This window comes from Eulemur rufifrons, chromosome 1 (assembly GCF_041146395.1).
Source record: "Eulemur rufifrons isolate Redbay chromosome 1, OSU_ERuf_1, whole genome shotgun sequence".
NCBI classification, from domain to species: domain Eukaryota; kingdom Metazoa; phylum Chordata; class Mammalia; order Primates; family Lemuridae; genus Eulemur; species Eulemur rufifrons.
Genome location: NC_090983.1, coordinates 40666676 through 40672675, shown reverse-complemented (window position 1 = coordinate 40672675; position 6000 = coordinate 40666676).

Below are 6000 nucleotides of genomic sequence, written 5' to 3'. Positions count from 1 at the left end.
ATAAAACAGGATTCCAAAACACATTCTTATTCTGAGACAACAGGGAGCTGACTCTAGTTTTCATGATGTAAAACATTTGACAAGTTTGCTGATCTTCAAGAGAAAAAAATAAAAGCAACTTCTTGCTTTGAATCTCGACTTTTTCTTAAATATCAAGTAGAAAACAATTAATAATAATAGACAAAATAGATATAAATTCCTGCCACATGGACCTTACATTTTATAGGTGGAAGATAATAAACAAAATTAATAAAAGATAAAAAACAAAATTGATAAAATATTATATATACCATTGATTGTATGGTGATAAAAAGTAACATGAAGAAAATGAAACAAGGAAAATCCTCAATGAAAAACTCACATTTGAGTGAAGATCTGAATTAACCTTTAAATTTTATCCATGTATGGCATAGATGCAGAGAGATAGGAACACTCATACACTTCTGGTGGGACTGCCAACTAGTACAATCTCAGTGGAAGGTAATATGGAGATACCTCAAAGAGCTACAAATAGAACTACCATTTGATCCAGCAATCCCATTACTGGGCATCTACTCACAGGAAAAAAAGACATTCTATAAAAAATACATCTGCACTCGAATGTTTATAGCAGCACAATTCACAATTACAAAGATGAGGAAACAACCCAAGTGTTCATCAATATATGAATGGATTCATAAAATGTGGTATATGCATACCATGGAGTTCTACTCAGCCACAAAAAACAATGGTGATCTAGCACCTCTTGTATTATCCTGGATAGAGCTGGAGCCCATTTTACTAAGTGAAGTATCACAAGAATGGAAAAACAGGCACCACATGTATTCACCATCAAATTGGTACTAACTGACCAACACTTATATGCACATATAGTAGTAACATTCATTGGGTGTCAGGCAGGTGGAAGGGGGGAGAAGGGGATGGGTATATTCACACCTAATGGGTGTGGTACCCACCATCTGGGGGATGGACATGCTTGAAGCTCTGACTCAGGTGGGGCAAAGTCAATATACATAATCTCAACATTTGTACCCCCATAATATGCTGAAATAAATAAAAAAATAAAAAAATTACAATAAATATATCCATGTAGTCTAAACATTCATTTTAAGTTATACTTATTTTGTAAAAACAGAAAGGGTAACTCTTCTTGGGAAGAGTAAATTTTCTGTCCCTAGAGAGAGTATACCATGAAGGTGGCATCATCCAGCTTTTGTCCCACTAACAAATGGGACAAATGCCATCAAAGTCTTGTGAAGCCTTCCCGGACTCCCTTACTCTCTCAGGCAGAATTAACCATCCCTTCCTCTGTCTGATGCCTCCTCACTGTTTACAGACTTCTATGACATACCAGGATTCCTTTTCTAGTAAATGTCAGGCTCCTTGAGATTTTTGAGCGGCTCTATTTGCTCCACACAAGTAGCACACGGACTTAAACGTTTATTATAGGTACTCATTTTTCTTTTTAACTGAATAGATACACATACCCAAATAGTTAACAGAAAACACAACTATAAAACAAACATCTCAATATCCAAAGTCAGCTCCAGGTACCCATTAAATAAAGCTGCGATTGGGTGCACTATCCCTGAACCAGAGAATAGGGTACTCTCACCTACAAATCCTTCAAGGCTTCTCATGGTCCCATAGGAAAAACTGTTGAGAGATCTTAGCCAGGCATTCAAGACCTGCAGCAACTGGGCCTTGCCCACTTTCCCAGCCTCCTCTTCAACCACCACCCCGCACCTCCCCTATTCCTAAATCATGCCTAAAGTTATGTCTCTGAGCCTCTGCAGAGGCTGTTCCCTTTGCCTGGAGTCCTTGTTCTCTTTCTATGCCTAGTAAATTCCTGCTCCTCTTAAGAATCTATTTCAGCTTTGTTGCTCTGAAAAGCCTTCCCTGATTTCCGCAGATAAAGTTACTCTTTCCTCTGAGCTCCCATATTTCCATTCCTTGTCTACAATATTTATTATTAATACATTGTACCGTAACTATTTCATTGTCTGGCTTCTCCATTTGACTGAGAGTTCTTTGATGATAGAGACCATTTTATTTATCTTTGTACCCTCAGTGGGTAGCAATAGCGCCAGGCACATAATAGTTACTTAATAAGTCTTGGTTGAATGAATGTTGGACAGATTTTAAATACTTGCGTAAGAACATTCAGTGACATATTGTCAGAGAAAAGACAAGAAAATAAGTCTCCAGAGTACTTTTTCCCATATACTATTCTGCATTTTGGGTAATATGGCTCACATTGTAAAAGTACACAAATCTAAACCAGTCACATCACTTTTTAAAAAGCAAGGATCTCTGAAATCCTTGGTGGTAGAACATGCATGTGGTATGCTCTATTTCATATGACATTAAAGATTTATATTCACATTTCAAAATTAGACATGTGAATAACTAAGTGGAAGAACAGAATAAAGTGGTTTTAACTGGGGATGATTTTTCCCCCTAGGGGACATTTAGCAATGTCTGGGGCCATTTTTTGGTTGTTATAACTTGAAGGATGGGGCTGCTACTGGCACCTAGAGGGTAGAGGCCAGGGATCCTGCTAAGCACCCTATAAAGCACAGGACAGCCCCCACAACAAATAATTACCTGACCCTAAATGTTCATAGCGCCAAAGTTGAAAAACTTTAACCTAACCCTTTTATCTCGAAAAATTATAATTTTTTTACAAGTTACTATGACATTGAAAGTTATGATGGGCTCTTAGGTAGATATGATTGCTTCACTAGTCAATTGCTAAGAATGTACAACTTCTAAAAAGAATTGTAAAACATTGTACTCTGAACTAAGGGAAATAATCAATCCTGAGAAAAGGGAAGGGCTGGGCTTTCGTGTTCCACGTTTGATCAGTTAGTAATTTGAACTCTGCTAAAACAATTAGGTGATAATAAACATCATACTCAATCTCAGAAACATTTGGATGAATTATTAACAAGCATTAAAGTATTATTGCTGATAAAATGGGTGATGACTTTGGAAAGAATCACCCAGCTACTTAGCAAGAGATAACCAACCTTTGTAACATTTTAGTAATGCATGCAAGGCTTGGGTAATTTAAAAATCAAGAAATACATCAAAGCAGAATCAGAAAATGTAAACATATTCTAAATGATAACACCTAAGCTTAACTTGTCACCCAGACTCCATACAGAATATGGAGAGAGTAGCAATATGTTAAGAATATGGTGAGAGTAGCAATACTTCAAATTTATCTACTTCATTCCAGTGACACAAAAGAAATGTGGTGCAAAAGCAAATATTTACTTCTGTCTCCAGCTTCTTACTAATCATATTTTGATGGTCTGTAGGTTACCTTCCCTGAGATTTAATACTGACATACAAATACAGGTTAAGTAACCCTAAAAACTCTGAAATACTCCAAAATCCAAAACATTTTGAGTGCCAATATGATATCACAAATGGAAAATTGTATACCTGACATCTTTGCTTTCTGATGGTTCAATGTAGACAAAGTTTGTTTCATGCACAAAATTATTTAAAATATTAGATAAAATTATCTCCAGGCTATGTGTATAAAGTATATATGAAATGCAAATGAATTTCATGTTTAGACTTGAGTCCCATCTCCAAGATATCTCATTATGTATATGCAAATGTTCTAAAATCCAAAAAAACTCTGAAATCCAAAACACTTGTGGTCCCCAAAATTTATTATTTTATTATTATTATTTTTTTTTTTAACAAAATGCTGTTTGTTTGAGCATCTGGGTGCAGATGGTTGGAGGCTGACAAGAGCGTCCACACCAGAAGGGGAGAGCCTTGGGTTTTATAGAGGATTTTTTCAGGGGAGTAGAGCAACTGGGCCAAAACAGCCGCTGTAATAAATTCTTTTCAAACAACTAGTTCCTGGGACCCCAAACTAGCAGGCAACCTGCTGGGACTCTGTTTACACAAACACCTGAAAAGAGCCCAGAAAGGAAATGTAAATCTTTCTCTTTACTTTTCCCCAGCTCACAACTTTTAGAATTTGTTTTACAGCCTCAAAGTGTTCCTGAGAAGCTCCCAACATTTTAAATAAGGGATATTCAACCTGTATAACACTTCAAAAGATGAGCTTGTCATTTTTCCCATTGTTAGAGCAGGAGACTAGGAGGCAGGGCTGAGACTGGATATAGGGGCTTGAGGATTGGGTGCAGGTGTTAAAGAAAACAACCTTCAAACAGTAGTTAAGTAGAGGGACTAATAACCTGCTTGTCAGCTATCTCTGTCACCTTACATGAATTTGGCTAATTACAATATCATTTACATTGTGGTTTTAAAATTTCTTCGCCCTTAAAATCACCATAACAGTTCCAAGACAACCATATAAAGTATGGAAATGGGATGGAACACAATTCTAGAAATTACTACCCAAATTCTTAGTGAAAGTCAACCCCTTAGCCTTGAATATTCCTCCCCTCAATTAGTAAGAATGCAAAAGACCAAAAATCACTTCCTCCAGGTGCAGCTGCTCTTTTTTGAGCCTGCCTGCTCTCTCTGAAAGTGTACTTTTGCTTTAAATTAAAAAAAAACTGTTGCTTGCTTGGCTTATGTGACATGACATGAAATTCTTTTCCCAACAATCATTAAGAACTTGGAAAACTCTCCACTTGGAGGCCACTAACAGCATTCTGAAATGGGAACACCTACATTATTTTCATTGGCATCACCCAACTTATGAGTATCTGGGCTAAGAACCCTGTTATCTTTCATTTCACTCTCTACACTTCAGCCTCAGTATTAAATTATCTTCTGTATTTGTATCATGTAATGTCTTTTGGATTTGATCCCTTGCCTTGTTTATTTACTTTAATCCCTCCTCTTAAAACCACTACCTTAATGAAGGTTCTCATCATTTGTTCCTAAATTTCTGTAACAATCTCAGATGGTCTCTTATCTTTAGTGTCTCCCTGATCACTCAGGTTATTACATGATAACAACCACAACAGTTATACTGACAATTCTAGGCTGCTGGAGCTTGGGGGTTTAGAGCCCAAGTATTGGAGTCAGACTGCCTGAATTTTAAGCACTTAATAACAACCCTGTGAAGTAGCTTCTATGATTTATCCTCATTTTACAAATAAGAAGACAAAAGCATAGAGGATGGAAGTCACTTGCCCTCGGTCACACCTCTAGTAAGCACTGAGGTAGGATTTGGTCCAGTCAGTCTGGCTCCACAGTCTAGGCCCCTAACCACTGTACTTCAATGACCATCCTCCAGCCTATTATCACCCAGGACTTGGTAGGTCCTACATCCACCCCATGGGGCCACTCTCCATACATCTGGACCCTTTGCACCCCACACATTTTCTCTTTCAGTGTCCTGTTGCATGTAAGGGGCAAGCTGTCTTTATTTTATTTTGTATAGGGTAGTGAATTGTTTCACAATTGTTTTCAAGTAGCTCTGTTTATATTTTGTCTGTTTACCTAGATCTAAGTATTTTAAGAATTTTGTTATTCTTCTACATTCTCCCAAAGTATAATAGTACCTAGAATAACATCAATGAGCATTAAGTGCTTTGAGACTACTCTAATTACTTGCACGAAAACCTTTTATAAATAAAATAAATAAATTGAGGTGAAATATTATTATTAGGAGTATAAAAATCACATTGGAGATTCCCAATAACATTCCCTAACAAATAATCACAGCTAGATTTGGATATCCTGAAAATAGTAAAACCTTTAGGCTTCATTTGTTAATGCCAAATACAAGTGCTGAAAAACCAAAGACTTTATTTTCCCAATTAGTATAACTAGTACAGTTATTCCAGAATACCACCCAGCTTGACAGCATAAAAGCTCTCAATGCTTCCAACTGAAATTGCAACCTAGATTGGAAGTCAGCAGTGGTAGACAGTTTTTACAATGTGTACAGTAATAGCATTTGAGCAAGAATCTCAGGGAGAATAGAAACTAACATCTTGCTCCATCCAGTACCACTGTTTCCACTACAGCTACCACTCAGAAATCTTTAATTGG